Here is a 16332-nt window from a genome sequence, read left to right as displayed (position 1 = left end):
AGTTCTCTGCTGACGTGTGACTACTCAGCATGAGCACCTGGAGCGTTCAGTTTAGTTCCATGACAAGCTGATGCACATGCTTCAGGGAGATGCTGAACGTGCACATGGTGGGCAGACCGTGTCCGAAACGGAGCTCAGACTTTCAACTTCTTGGCAGTCCAGAAAGCTAAATGGCAACCTCAGAAATAATTGTTGTTAAATGCCAATTTCCCTAAGTGTTGGCCCTACTTTTTAATTATTAATTTGTATTTATTTTCATATACATTGCAAATACAACATATATATTACATTTATTTGCAAATAGCACCCATATAAAGCCATATGCACAAGGTTGCCCCTGCTGCTTGCGTCTGTCTGCAGTGGCAAGATGCCCTGGCGTGCCCTCCCCTCCCCTCCCATCTCTGCCTGCAAATAATAAATACATTAATTAACAAACCCTGCTAGCAGGATTTGGATTACGATAATGAAAAGTTTATAATTTGAAAAGCATTGACAACTTCAGAATTCTTAGCGAAGAACTAAAAACTTACATCTAAATTTATTTAGCTTCCCTCCAGGATGCTGGCAGCTGACAGTGTAGGAATGATATATATCTTTTGTTGGCAGTAACCCAATGCACATCTGTATTTTGGTATTATACATGGTATGGTTTAACATCTAATTGTGGATGATATACAGAGATACAAACTGTTTTTACATGATGATCTTATATCCACCACATTTTAGATTCAATTATTAGTTCAAATAGTGTAGCCATCGCCTTCTCGTTGCTGGGACAAAATCCCCGACCAGAAGCAGCTTATGGGAGGAAAAGTTTTACTTCTGCTCACAGCTTCCGGAGGAGGTCTCATCATGGTGGGGGAGCATGGCTCACATCTTCACGTATTAGCAAGAAAGTGGTCTGAGTGGGCTCACTCATGGACACCCAGTGGGCTTGCCTAATAAACCTCAAGGTCCACCCCCAGTGACACACCTCCCTGCAAGCTCCACCTCCCTGGGGCTCCCCAAGTTGAGAATTAAGTAGGAAGTGTAATCACAGAATCTTTAGGCTATAAGGGGACATTTTACTTTCATGTCACCACAAATAGTTTATATATTATTCTGGATTTTCTTAGTATATCATCATGAGCTCTACAAATAATGACAGCTTGACTTCTTCCTTTCCAGTCTTTATTTTAAAAACAAGTATCTTCTGATGGTTAGACTCTCTAGTCAAATATCAAATATGAGCCTTAAGGCTAATACCCCTATGTCAATTTCAGTCAAAGAAGAAAGAGTTTCAACATTTTACCACTGGGTATGCTGTCTGTGGTTTGATTTCCGTAGTGTTCATCACTTCAGAATGTTGAGGGCTGAGAAGGTGGTTTAGTGAGTAGAGTTCTTGGCTGGCATGCACAAAGCTCTGGGTTCTGCCCTCTGCACCACATTAACCAGGTGTGGTAACTCACATACATAATCTCAAGTCCCAGCGACCAGAATGTAGAGGCTGGTGGGTTAGAATTCCAGTGTCTTCCTCAGCCACATGAACAAGTGTGGGCCCAGCCTGGGATGCATGAGACCTGTCTCAAAACAAATGACAGAAAGGATGTTGCTTTGTATTCCTAGGGCACAATAATTTTTTTGTTTATTTTATTTATTTATTTGAGAGCGACAGACAGAGAGAGAAAGAGGCAGATAGAGATAGATATATATATAGAGAGAGAATGGGCACGCCAGGGCTGCCAGCCACACCAAACGAACTCCAGATGCATGTGCCCCTTGTGCATCTGGCTAACGTGGGTCCTGGGGAATCGAGCCTCGAACCGGGGTCCTTAGGCTTCACAGGCAAGCACTTAACCACTAAGCCATCTCTCCAGCCTACAATATATTTTTAAAATATACATATAGGGCTGGAGAGATGGCTTAATGATTGCTTGCCTGCAAAGCCAAAGGATGCAGTTTGATTCCTGAGGACCCATGTAAGCCAGGTGCACAAGGTGGTGATGTATCTGGAGTTTATTTGCAGAGGCTGAAGGCCCTGGTGTCCCCATTTTCTCTCCCTCCCTCCCTCCCTCTCTCTTTCTTATTCTCTCACAAATAAATAAATAAACGAACAAACATGCATATAGTAAAATTAGGGTACAGAGGGGAACAGATTTTCTTAAATTATCTCTTTACAAGAATCAAGGTATTCATAACATAATCCTCATTTTTATGTGAATTTGGTTGTTAGTTTTTAAGTGCTAAATAAAACTTACATTCATAGAATAAGCTCAATTTAGAGAGGAATAAATTCAGTTGTATACTATGTTGTTAAAGATTTTATATCTATGTTTGTTAGAGATTGATGTGTAATTTCTTTTTGTGGTGCCCTTGTCAGGTTGAGTTGGGTCGCATTGCTTTCATAAAAGGTGCACTAGAAAAACAAATGTCTCTTTTCCAATAAAAGAGCTTGTATAAAGCTTGTTACTTCTTTATGTATTTTTTTCAAAAATTTACTAGTAAATCCATGTGAGCCTATAGTTTCCTTTGGGGAGGATTTTTAAACAACAGGTTAAATATCTTTAATAGATATTGAGTTACTTGGTGTTTCTATTTTTTATAGTCTTAGTAAGTGATATTTTCTAAAAATTTTTTTCATTTCCCTCAAATTAATTTCTTTTAAATTGTTTCTATTATTTTATCATCTTTTTCATGCCTATGGGAACTTTCTTGATGCCTCATTATTCTTTATAATGATGTTTTATATATCACTTCTTTTTCTTACACACCCATGCCCTTTGCCATATCATTTTATTAATTCTTTCAAATAACAACAGTTGCTATCATTCATTGCGTCTGCTTTGCTGTGCACTAATTTCTGGTTTTTTTTAATATTTTTTGTTCATATTTTATTTATTTATTTGAAAGTCAGAGAGAGAGGGAGAGAAAGAGACAGATAGAGAGGGAATGAGTACGCCAGGGCTTCCAGCCACTGCAAACAAATTCCAAACTCCAGACGCATGCACCCCCTTGTGCATCTGGCTAACGTGGGTCCTGGGGAAATGAGCCTTGAACCGGGGTCCTTAGGCTTCACAGGCAAGCGCTTAACCGCTAAGCCATCTCTCTAGCCCAATTTCTGTTTTTACCATTATTTTTTCCTCTCTTCTTTCCTTCCATTTAACTCACCTTCTGTTGAAGCTGCCTAACTGAAACTTAAAATTGATGAACTTTGGTCTTCTTCATTGATGTATGGATTCAACCAATATATTTTTATACACTACTTTAGCTGAATTTATAAGTTCTGATATGTTGTGTCTCCATTATGATCTTGTCAAAATGTTGATAATTTGCATTTTGCTTCATTATTTTAAAAAATATTTTATTTATTTGAGAGAGAAATGCAGATGGGTGGGGGGAAAGAGTGTGCCAGGGTGCCAGGGTCTCCAGCCACTGCAAATGAACTCCAGACACATGCACCACCTGTGCATCTGTGTTTACATGGGTACTGGAGAATCAGACCTGCGTCCTTTGGCTTTGCCTTGGCCAGCAGGTGCCTTAACCACTAAGCCCTTGCAAGCTTTTGATGACGCCTCTCTGCTTGGGTCTATGGCCGTGTGCCACCTTCCTCTGCCATTTGTGGAGCCTCCCCTGGAACCTGCAAGGCTGACATGAACCTTTCCTCCCATCAGCTGCTTCTGGTCCCAGCACTGAGGGTCACATTGCTGGAGTCACTCATACTGTTCTGTGCCTATGCAGTAGAGTCAAGGGAGAATTCAATTACAAAATGTCACCAGAATAATGATTTTTCAAACAAGCCATCAAAAAATAGTGAAGTCAGGCTGGAGAGATAGCTTAGTGGTTAAGGTGCTTGCTGACAATGCCAAGGGACGCAGATTCAATTCCCCAGTGCCCAGTTTTTTCTCTCCTTCTCTCTCTCCACCCCCAAACACACTTCAGGGTTGTACTCAAAAATCCAACCCCAGTGACACTTCATCCAGCAAGGCTGCTGGGGACTCAAGTTACTCACTTCATGAGAAACATCTCAAATCGCCACCAGCTGGGAAGCAAGCATTCAGAACACATGAGCTTATGGGAGATTCTTAATACAAACAACCACGGCATGGCATGTCCTTGTTCATGTGTGTGCAGTGCACACGTGTGAGGGTGGACGTGCACAAGTGTGTGTGTATGTGTGTGTGTGTGTACCAGGAGACAGCCCCGGGTGTCATTCGTCAGGCACTGTGGACTTTCCTTGGCTTGCAGCTCATCAGGTAAGCTTGCCGGACTGGCCAGTGAGTCGCAGGAATTTGCTTCTATCTGCCTCCCCAAAGCATTCCACAGCACTTGGCTTTGATTTATTTATTTTTTTAATGTGCATTCTGTGGATCAAACTTAAGTCTTCAGGCTTATATGGCAAACACTTTACCAACTGAGCCATCTCCTTAGCCCCAGCTGGTGTTTAATCCACCCTGACAATCATAAACCTTCCTTTGATATATTTAATTTAAAAGTAATAGAACTATGCATATCGTTGGAATTTATACATATTACATTGGTATTGATTTTTCTACTAGGAACATCTGTTTTCTATACCATTTTTTTCTTCTCTAGGACTAAAGAAACCTTTAAAATTACCATTCATTTATCCATTCTATTATCTTATAACTGTTCTTATAATGGTTCTCTGGGACATGCAATATACAACATTAACTTCTAATTAACTAATACAAAAGGTTATCCACTTACCTTCTATTTTTGTATTATTCTCAATATAATTAAACCCTCAAATGACATATGACCAGTATTTTATACAATTGCTACTCATTTATATTTCTTATTTATATTTACCAATTTAGCTTCTCTCTCTCTCTCTCTCTTTTATGAGAATTGGCATGCCAGGGCCTCTAGCCACGGCAGTCAAACTGCAGACATGTGTACTACCTTGTGCACATGCATGACCTTGTGTATCTGGCTTACATGGGTTCTAGGGAGTTGAACCTGGGTTCTTGGGCTTCTCAGGCAAGTGCCTTAACCACTAAGCCATATCTCCAGTCCACTCTCTCCTTTTTTCAGGTTAATTTCTCATTGTATAAACTAGGCTGGTCTAGAACTCTACATAGCCCCGACTGGCTCAAGAGTCCAGCCACCCTGCAGCCTCGGCCACTCCCAAGCACTAGGGTTACACGTGTGCGTCATCAAGCCTAGCTACTGGTGGTCTTTATTTCCTCCTACGTTTTCTTGTTTGTATTTTGGGAGTAATTTTTTTTTTTTTATTGTTGTCACTTTTCAAGGTAGGATTTTGCTGTGGCCCAGGCTGACCTGGAATTTACTGTGTAGTCTCTCAGGGTGGCCTTGAGAGACAGTGATCCTCCTATCTCTGCCTCCCAAATGCTGGGATTAAAGGTGTGCACCACCAAGCCCAGCATGTTCTATCTGAAGAGTTTTCATTAAGAATTCCTTTAATTTGGGCTGAAGAGATTGTTTGGTGGTTAAAGGCACTTGCTTGAAAAGCCTGATGGCCTGGATTCAATTCCCCAGCACCCATGTAAAGTCAGGTGGACAAAGTGGCACATGTGTCTAGGGTTCATTTACAGTGGCAGGAGGTCCTGGCATACCCATAATGTTTTTCTCTCTCTTCCTCTTTCTCTGTGCTCTTTCTGTCATAAATCATAAATTAAATAATTCCCTGAATTTTGTTTGTCTTAAATGACCTAATTATGCTGTCATTATTAAAAGCTGCTTTCAATTCTACATCACCAATTTCCTTCTAACGTTCGCTGTGTGGGCACTGCTGTGGCATGGCAGCAGAAGTCCCTTCAGTATGCGGGTTCTCACTCTTCTCACCTTCGGGAGCTCCTAACCGATCCCTCCCTAATACCTGCCATTAGGTAAAGGCAGTGGCTGGCTCAAGGTCATGGCATTTCCTCAGGGACAATGCACATCCAGTGACTGCTTGATATGGGCATAGAGTGTCGGTCCTCAGCCTGGACACATCCAAAGGGCCTTTGCGGCTCCCATCTGCTCCAGTGGCTGAGGTCACGGCCACAACCACACTGTTCTCCAACTTCTTCATCTGCTCAATGCTCATTTCTTTCCTCCTTCCATCACAAGGAAAATGTCCCTGCTGGCAAGTTCAAATATATTGCCCATGGTTGGATGTCCACCTGTGCCTCGCTGTCTCTGAAAGTGTCCCCAGAAATCCTTACTCCTTAGTATACGTGAATGTGTATTCCCTTGCACTCTGGATCAGAGTGGACTTGAGTAAACCACAGACATCTTGTGAAGTTGGGTTGTGGGACTGTTGGAGCTGCCTGATAAAAGCTGACACAACCCCAGCCTTTTCTCTTAGATTTTCCACAGGGAGAGAAATGGGCCACCAGGTAATGAGGACACTCACACAGTGTTCCCCAGAGGTTAACATGGGGAAAAAGCAGCCAGTGTCACCTTGCCCACCTTATAAGGAAGCATTTGAGAGAGGACTTCCCAGCCCCAGACAAGACTTGATTTAGATGGTTGCACCCCACTAGCAGCAAACTGCATCTTCTAGAGCAGAGTGGGCCCCATTGGTGAGCTATCATTGAATTGTCTTCTAGAGCAGAGTGGCCCCATTGGTGAGCTGTAACTGAATTCTCTTCTAGAGCAGAGTGGACCCCATTGGTGAGCTGTAACTGAATTGTCTTCTAGAGCAGAGTGGGCCCCACTGGTGAGCTGTAACTGAATTCTCTTCTAGAGCAGAGTGGGCCCCATTGGTGAGCTGTAACTGAATTGTCTTCTAGAGCAGAGTGGGTCCCATTGGTGAGCTGTAACTGAATTGTCTTCTAGAGCAGAGTGGGCCCCATTGGTGAGCTGTAACTGAATTCTCTTCTAGAGCAGAGTGGGCCCCATTGGTGAGCTGTAACTGAATTCTCTTCTAGAGCAGAGTGGGCCCCACTGGTGAGCTGTAACTGAATTCTCTTCTAGAGCAGAGTGGGCCCCATTGGTGAGCTGTAACTGAATTGTCTTCTAGAGCAGAGTGGGCCCCACTGGTGAGCTGTAACTGAATTCTCTTCTAGAGCAGAGTGGGCCCCACTGGTGAGCTGTAACTGAATTCTCTTCTAGAGCAGAGTGGACCCCACTGGTGAGCTGTAACTGAATTCTCTTCTAGAGCAGAGTGGGCCCCATTGGTGAGCTGTAACTGAATTGTCTTCTAGAGCAGAGTGGGCCCCATTGGTGAGCTGTAACTGAATTCTCTTCTAGAGCAGAGTGGGCCCCATTGGTGAGCTGTAACTGAATTCTCTTCTAGAGCAGAGTGGGCCCCATTGGTGAGCTGTAACTGAATTCTCTTCTAGAGCAGAGTGGGCCCCATTGGTGAGCTGTAACTGAATTGTCTTCTAGAGCAGAGTGGGCCCCACTGGTGAGCTGTAACTGAATTGTCTTCTAGAGCAGAGTGGGCCCCACTGGTGAGCTGTAACTGAATTCTCTTCTAGAGCAGAGTGGGCCCCATTGGTGAGCTGTAACTGAATTGTCTTCTAGAGCAGAGTGGGCCCCATTGGTGAGCTGTAACTGAATTGTCTTCTAGAGCAGAGTGGGCCCCACTGGTGAGCTGTAACTGAATTCTCTTCTAGAGCAGAGTGGGCCCCATTGGTGAGCTGTAACTGAATTGTCTTCTAGAGCAGAGTGGGCCCCACTGGTGAGCTGTAACTGAATTCTCTTCTAGAGCAGAGTGGGCCCCATTGGTGAGCTGTAACTGAATTGTCTTCTAGAGCAGAGTGGGCCCCATTGGTGAGCTGTAACTGAATTGTCTTCTAGAGCAGAGTGGGCCCCATTGGTGAGCTGTAACTGAATTCTCTTCTAGAGCAGAGTGGGCCCCATTGGTGAGCTGTAACTGAATTGTCTTCTAGAGCAGAGTGGGCCCCATTGGTGAGCTGTAACTGAATTCTCTTCTAGAGCAGAGTGGACCCCACTGGTGAGCTGTCATTGAATTCCTCACCCCAAGAAACCACCAGAAATAGTAAGTTAGTTTTCTTTGTTCTAGTGCAGTGTCCTTTGGGTGATTTTAGTTTTATTTGGCACAGTAGTAAATACATATTTTAAACTTAAAGTATACTATGTCCTACAACAAGAATCCCAAAATAGGTAGTTATGGTTTAAATATGAAACATGGGCATGAGTTGAAGGATTTTCAGACATTGATCTAGAGTCATTCTTGTTACATTCTGGCAAACACTTTGTTTATATTTTGTCCATGACCCCCACAGGCTCATGTATTGGATACATGGTCCCCCGCTGGTCACACTGTTTTGGAAAGTTCTGGCAACATAAGGAGGTGGTTCCTACTCAGAGGAAGTAGATAACTTGGGACAGTGTCATTAAGTAGCCGTTCCTCATTTCCGTCTGTCACTGCCGTGCTCTTTTAAAAAAAATACTTATTTGTGCCCACCACCTGTGTGTGTGTGTGTGTGTGTGTGTGTGTGTGTGTGTGTGTGTACACGCACTCGAGGGCATCTGCTTCAAACAGACACCAGACATTAGCACCACTTCTTGCATCTAACATGTGTGGCTTGTGAATGAGCCCCTGGAAACAGGCTTTGCAAGCAAGCACACTTAACCACTGGGCCATCTCCACAGCCTCAGGCTTTGCATCCTACCCATCAAACAGATGAAGAATTTTCTCCACTGTATGATGTTCTGCTTCACAAAGGAGCTGCAACAAGGGCAAGACCATGGACTGACCCCTCTGACACAAGCCAGAATCGATATTTCCTCTTTTAACTGGTTTATGTCAAGCACCCTGTGACAGGGATGAGAAAGTAACTAACATGCAAAGTTATTACCAGTGAGGTGGGGTAATTCTTGTTAGTAAACCTAGCCAAGAGGTTTGTAAACCTTCTGAGCTAGTTTGTGGGCGGAAGTTGGAAAGGTTTCAAGATATGGGCTGGAGAAACCCTAAAATGCTATAGGCAGAGTTCATTGGATAATTAAGGTGGGAACTCAGAAGAAGTCATGCTAATAGAAATGCAGGTAGTAAATAAACTCTCCACTTATGATATTTAAAATGGAAACAAGGGTTCGGTTGGAGTTCAGACTAGAAGCTGCCATGGAGCATTCTGGCAAAAGAATTTGTCTTGTGTTTATGTCCTGACAGGCTAAAGTGCTAATTGATTTGATTGGGTCATGTCAGGGTTATTGCTGGCTATGTCTAGCCAGATTTGCAGTGGGAACTATGAGCAAAACTCAGGACAGATGGATTTGAAAGCCTGTTAACATTTGTAGACCAGGAGGGAAGGTTGTTTCTTAAAGAGATTAGCTCCATTCCTAAGAAGTCACATACTGGGCTGGAGAGATGCCTTACCAGTTAAGGCACTTGCCTGTGAAGACTAAGAGCCCCCAGGTTTGATTCCTCAGAACCCACGTAAGCCAGATTCACAAGGTGACGCATGCATCTGGAGTTCATTTGCAGTGGCTAGAGGCCCTGGCATGCCCATTCTCTCTATCTGCCTCTTTCTCTCTATCTCTCTCAAATAAGTAACTAGTAATAAAAGATTATAAAAAAGAAGTCACATACTATACACTGGGTCAGTAGGAAAGAGTCCTCCGAAGGCATCTCCGTAATTGACCAGACCGCATTCATCCCAGGGTTCAGAGTACAAACTAGTAAGCTCATTTGAAAAGTTTCTCCTTGAGATCAGAGAACCACAGGGTACCCTACTTGCATAGGGCCTCAGTGAAAACATTATTTCTTAGACTTAGCTACCCAGGCTCAGAGGCCACTGCAACCATGATCCAAAGGGCCCAGGTGTTGTGGGAGCGGATGGCAGACCTTGAATGGCCATGTGATCCGCACAGCCTGCATAGTGCAAGAGTTACAGAAGCATAGAGGCCTCTGCACTGACTTCAGAAACGGGTCTGGAGATCAGGCAGTGTGGGACAAGGTCAGAATCCCTGACGACAGCTCCCGAGAGAGGGGATGCATGAAGCTACGAGGGTGAGCCTGTGTTAGTTTGGTTGTGATCGTGTAAATGTATGGCCCCATAGACTCAGGTGTTTTATTAAGATTGAGCTTGCAACTTCATCCCCTAGCAAGCAGATCCCTGCTAGAGGGGTGGGTCATGGGGGGTGGATCTTGGAGGTATGTTTGGAGGTGGATCTGAGTCCAGCCCCACTGAGTGTGTTCAGAGAAACTGGTGGTTGGTGCTTGCTGGCGTTGGTGTTTTGTGGCTGTTTGATTGCATCTCCCTGCATAGATCTATGAAAGGAAGCCAGCGCCTTCCACCATTGACAGTGTTCCCCGGAATACGTGAGCCTGAAACAAACCCTTTTACTCCTATAAGCTGTGTTTGGTTGCATGTTTGTCCCAGCAACATGGAGTTGACCACAGAACCCTAAGTTTCAATGGTGACTCCAGTATGTCAGAGAAGCCAGGAACATGGAATATCTACTGAGGAAGCTCAAGTGAGAATTAGGCAGGATGCAAAAGCAGGACCATAGGAGCAGTGCTGCCCATGTCCCTTTAGGTCACAGCAGGACACACTGCTCCCTGTGCTGGACATAGAGCTGGGCTGTGCTTCCCTCTTGCTTTGGTTTGATCTCCCTTCCCCTTCTCCCATCCCTCCTTTCAGAGAGGGCCTGTTTACTACATGTCACTGTGTCTCAGAAATACTAACTTCCATCTTAACTTTATAGAAACTTGCAGTTAAGAAAGTGCCTTGAGGGCTGGAGAGATGGCTTAGCGGTTAAGCATTTGCCTGTGAAGCCTAAGGACCCCGGTTCGAGGCTCGGTTCCCCAGGTCCCACATTAGCCAGATGCACAAGGGGACGCACGTGTCTGGAGTTCGTTTGCAGGGGCTGGAAGCCCTGGCACGCCCATTCTCTCCCTCTTCCTCTGTCTTTCTCTCTGTGTCTGTCGCTCTCAAATAAATAAATAAATAATGAACAAAAAAAAATTTTTTAAAAAAAGAAAGTGCCTTGATTCTTAGTAGAGACTGGGGACTTATACTCTTAAAACTGCAGGAACTTTAAAGACTTTGAGGACTCCACAGGTTCATGTTTGAACACCATGGTGCTGTTTTAGGCGGTTCTGCAAACTTCAGTAATTGGGACCTTGCTGGAGGAAGTGGGTCTCTGGGAGCAAGTCTATGCAGGTTAAAACATGGATTCTGTGATATGGTGAGTTAAATCTTCCTCCTTTAAGATGTATATGTCATCATGATAAAGGGGTTTCTGTTCCAGTGATCATTTTGGGACAAATTGATGGGGAAAACGGAATGGAATTTGAGGACGTTATTAGTGAAATGAAGTGCCATTTGAGATCACTGCTAGATCCTGGGTGGTAATCATTGAGGATATATAGTTAAAAAAATTAAACTGAAGGAGATGTTGGAAGCTAGGAAAGGGACATCTGTTATAGAGTGGTTGGAAGCTCATCGTGTCATTGCCTGGGGTAGTATGGAAAATGGAAAGTGTGTCTACTAAACTAGAAGACATGTCTAAGACAATTCCAATGCAGAGTGTTAACTGTCGCCTGACTTTGCTCGCTGCTGAGTGAAATACAAGAGTGCTGAGAGAAGCCCCATGAAGATCTGTGAAGGATTAGAGATCCAGGATGTGCTGGCTTTGAAATGAAAATCTTCTCTTATGCCAAGACTTTACAGATGGCAAACAATGCTAAAATTAAGATGTAGCTCTCGGGTGTACATCAATCTAGGGCGCTCAGTAAACATGATCTAAAGAGGAGGCAGATGGCATAGCTGTGAAATTCTTTGCTAAGAATGTAGAAATATCTAAAACAGCGCCTCAGGGAATTGTTCAGTGAGAGGAAAAGTCCCTGAAGAAGTGGAAAGATGCACTTTGTAGAGTCTTGCTATGAAATGATGACACTTCTAAACACCTCAGAGATGTGGTGCTTCCGCAAGGTTGAGAGGGTCTTTCTGCAGAGACCTCTGTGAGTGTGGTGTGAGTTGATGGGGTGAACTTCTGCAGGACACACAAAAGACAAAAATACTAGAAGAATTATGCTAGTTGTGATTGTATGTGGGCTGAAAGACACCAGGACAACATAGAATGACCAGGAATCTTTTGGATCGTTAATTTTCATTGAAATGTTTTATTGAGAATGAAATCTGAAACCAAGCGCTTCACTGAAGATATAGGTTACCATTTGTGGAGAGAAAAGATTTTTCCAGGGGAGGGTTTGAAGGGTTAATAGCCTTCCCTGAAAACTGAAGGGAACAAAAGAGTTAATAACTATCCCTAAAGCTCCTGGGCAATAAAAAAAAAACAACAGAAGCATTGGCTAGGGACCCTTTGCTGATTGATGTGCTGCCCTTAGCCTAGCTGGCCTTGAAGGACCAGAGACCATGTGAGTATCCTCCCTTAGACATTCCTAGCTGGAGAAGTCTATTCTGAACAAGGACACAAACAGCTACAATTTTCTTATCAACTGCACCTGGTCCAGTCTGTTTTCCTTAGGATCCTCATTATAAACTTTCACCCCAGCCTGGCTCAGCACTTCAGCCTCCATCCCACCAGATAGCTGAGGCCCCTCACCTTTTCTTTAAGTAAACAAAGAGTCTGTTTGCAGAGATCAAAGTCTGGCATTCCCTTGTGCTTTCCTCTTACACTTTCCTTACAGGGTTTATAGTTAGAGTATGCCTGCCTCACTATGGTCACTGGTTTCCAGAGTGACGGAGCCTTCTCGGCTCCGGTCGGGCCTACCTTGGGATTAGAGTGTCTGATACTCAGAGGGCCAGCAGGACCCTCCACGCCAGTGTCTCCAGAGCTCATCTGTCATAGGACTTGCAGAGCACTGACAAGTTCAAGCACACAGAAGGATTAGCTTCCTTATAACCTTTGAGATGCAAATTAGGCATTGTGTTAGGATGAGTTTCATTGGCTAAGTCTAAATGTATGTGGAGGAATTTGATTGGTTGGTGGCTCAAGAGGGAGAGTGCAGACTGACAAAAACAAGCAGGTGGGAATGGGGGGAATTTAAGGAGGAAGAGCCAGAACGTGCTCCTGCTGGCCATCTTGAGTCAGACTGAAGTTCCCTTTAGTCTCTCAGGGACAGGTGGCCACCTGTGTTTTTCCCAGCCTGGGTCCCTAACTACCTGTAAACGTCTATCTCGCTTTTACTCCCTGTCACTGTAACTTGGGAGTTGAGGCTGAAGTTTAGAACTGTCCCTTTCGGTTCACCGAGGCTTAGGTCAAGAGGAACTCTGGTAGCAGCTGTACGTGGGCGGCCACAGCCGAGGCTCCCACTGCACCTGCCTCCTCTGCAGGCCAAACGGTCCGGGATGGGCTGGGTTTGAGATCAAGTCTTGTCTTAGTCCAGTACTCACCTGTGGGCAGGTGTGCGGGTCTGCTATGCCAGGGCTGAAGCTGGGGTTAGACCCATCCCTGTGACTTGACCCTTGTTCTAGGTTGTGGATCCTAGAAGGCAATGGAAAGGGAACTGTTTTCCTGGACATGGCAAATAAACTGGACCAAGGGGAGACATCATTGCTTCCAGACCCACAACAGGCTGCACAGGCCAGCGCCTCTCGGGGGGAATAAATGACGCAGTCCTTTACCTTTCCCGTCCTTCTGCCCAGGAGCCCTCCCCAGGCTCTGGAGCACGGCCCACAGCTTACTGCACACTTCTCTAACAAGTGTTTACAGTAGAGGTCAGAGTGGTCAAGCTGACCAGCAAGTGGTTGAAATAACTAGCCAAACAAATTACAACTGCTCAAAGACAAGAAAAATCGAGATACTTGAAAAATTTCTATGACAATATTCAGCATTCATTTAATACCTTCCAGGCATGCAAGAAACAGAAAGGGACCAGGGACATGGCTCAGCGGTTAAAGTGCTGACGTGCAAACCCTGTGGCGGGGGTCCACTCCACAGGCAGCCATGCACAGCTGGTTGAACCTTCATCTGGAGAAGCAAGAGTCACTGGCACCCACAGACATACATGCACGCAACTGCACACACGCACATGAAAAATAATGACGAAAATGTGCATGGCCAAGAGAATTAGTCAGTAGAAACAGATTTGTAAATAAAGGAGGTGGTGGGATTGATAGGTTAAGAACTTTAAAAACCTTAAAATTAGATGTCCACCAACTTAAACTACAACTGAAATGGGAAAGATACGGAAGTTACAGTGTGAACCAGATGGAATGCTTGTACTTGAAATATACGATAGGAGAAATATAACCTCAGTGAACAAAGTTACTATATCACTAAACACTACAGCAAAAACTTTAAAGACCTACCAACGTAAAACACACAAATGTAGAGAAAGGATTTAGGGAGAAAGAACTGAACCTCAGAGACCTGCAGGGGAATATCAGCCAGGCAGTTGTGTAACTGGAGTGCCGGAAGAGAAAGGAGACAACGGGCAAAGAAACGGGAAGAAGTAATGTTTGAGACTTTAAACCGTTTGACAACCCTATACATGTGCACATCTAAGATATTATCCTCTGTAGAGAGAACTGGGATCAGATCAAATAAAGAGAAGCCCACGTGGGAGGAGCACACGGCATTTCTTTGTGCATGTTCGTTCCCTCAGAGCCAAATCCACTCTTCAGGATGCGCCCTCCGAACGGAACATGGGCTGGGCTCCTTCTCCGCACTTTTCCTGCGCAGCGAGCACAGCATTAAAGCGTAGGTGCTGGTGGCGGTGCGGGAGATGGCAGAAGAGAGAGCACACTGCCATTTCATTGCTTCTGACTGTGGCTGGGCAGCTGGCCAGCTGAATGTGTTGTGAAGGCATCTCAGTAGGGCTCTGCTTCTCCGGCAGGGGACAGCATCCAGCAGCCTCCCAGGACCCTGAAGCTCTCAAAGGCGGCTGCGGCAGCCTCTATGATAGAACCCCAGCAGATGTGTCTCTCGTTGGACACGGTCCCGCAGCTCTGGTGTCCTTTCAAGTTGTCCTCATGTGATGATTCACTTTTCTCTTGTAGCTCTTGACAAATTAACATTGATGTGGCTAGGTATGGAATTTTAAAAAAAAGTTTCCTCTCTGAGGTTTGTAAGCTTGTAGCATTAGGTTGGTCAATGTTTTTTCATTAAATCTGAGATCTTATTTTCTTCACCTAACCTTTCTACCACTCCCCACTCCTGGATCTCCTGTGATGCATGATTTATCAGTATGCTTGACAGTGACTCACGGATTTCTAAGACTGGTCACCTTTTGGTATTATTTTTATTTTGAGGATTTCCCAGATAGACCTCCTTACTTCCACACTTGACTGACACTTTTCAAATTGTGATTTTATTTTATTTTATTATTTATTTATTTATTTTGGCTGTGTTAGTGTTTGCAGTAGCAAATTTAGCTGGACATGATCTGATTGGTTAAGCTTTGTAAACTAGGTTTTGTGGAGATGTAGCTCAGTTGGGAGAGTACCTGTTTAGCATGCATGGAGCCCTGAGTTTAATCCCCAATTCTGCAGAAGCCAGGTGTGGTGGCATAAATTTGTAATCCCAGCACTCGACAGGTAGAGGCAGGAGACTCAGAAGTTCAGCGTCATTTCAGCTACATTGTAAGTAAGAGGTCAGTCTGGGATATATGAGATCTGGTCTCAAAACAACAACAACAACAAAAAACAACCAAACAAACAAAAACCTAGGCGTTTCTATTTTCTCAATATGTTCATTATTTCAGTGTCTTCAATACACACTGTTTCCCCATTGTCTATTGTCCCCTTCATCATCAAATGCCATCTGTTGAGGGCTCAAGAGATGGCTTAGTGGTTAAGGTGCTTGCCTGCAAAATCAAAGACCTAGGTTCAGTTTCCCAGTACCCGTGTAAGGCCAGATGCACAAGGTGGTACATATGTCTGGAGTTCATTTGCAATTGCTAGAAGCCTTGCATGCCCATTTACTTTCTGTCTCTCTCTTTCTTCTTTCTTCCTCTCTCTCTAAAAAACATATAAAGAAATAAATAATTTTTAAATGCCAGCTATTTAAGTGTACACACCTCTCCAAGAAGAAGGAGTGCGTCCTTGAACTTCATCCACTGTAGCTAAGGGTGGATTGTTTGGTCCCCATTAAATGTTAACAGAAAATGTGTGGCCAGCTTCCTGGTTTTCTCCTGTAAGGGGAGAAACCTGCTGTCTGCCCCCTTCTTCTTCTCACTGGTTGGAGGACATGTGGAGGTGTGACATGTGCCACTTGGATAAAGGCAGAGAGCTCCTCTGGCAAAAGGGAGTACAGAATGATCATCGGGCATGGTAATCCCCACGCTGAAATGTGGGTTGGAAAACTCGGGCTGTGGTCCACCTCACTGTTTCCTAAATGGTTTCTAGGGGAACACAGTCAAGCTTATACTCCCTTACACACTGTTTTTCCCACCACTATCGCAGAGTTGAGTAGTTACAAGGCAGATTGTATGGTTCCCTACAGTTT

At 44.3% G+C, this 16332-nt stretch overlaps 1 long non-coding RNA gene across 1 annotated transcript in view; it reads right to left on the bottom strand.

Annotated features, from left to right (window-relative positions):
* Window positions 1-1252: 1252 nt before the first annotated feature.
* The window catches only part of LOC123455736, a 57528-nt gene continuing 42448 nt past the window's right edge, over window positions 1253-16332 (bottom strand). Inside the window, exons 2-3 of the long non-coding RNA XR_006634107.1 lie at window positions 13278-13368; window positions 1253-1559 (exon numbers count right to left, since the gene is read on the bottom strand). This is a non-coding gene — a long non-coding RNA (uncharacterized LOC123455736). The remainder of the gene's footprint in view (window positions 1560-13277; window positions 13369-16332) is intronic.

This window comes from Jaculus jaculus, chromosome 18, assembly GCF_020740685.1.
Source record: "Jaculus jaculus isolate mJacJac1 chromosome 18, mJacJac1.mat.Y.cur, whole genome shotgun sequence".
NCBI lineage: Eukaryota > Metazoa > Chordata > Mammalia > Rodentia > Dipodidae > Jaculus > Jaculus jaculus.
This window is presented reverse-complemented; position numbering and strand designations above follow the sequence as displayed.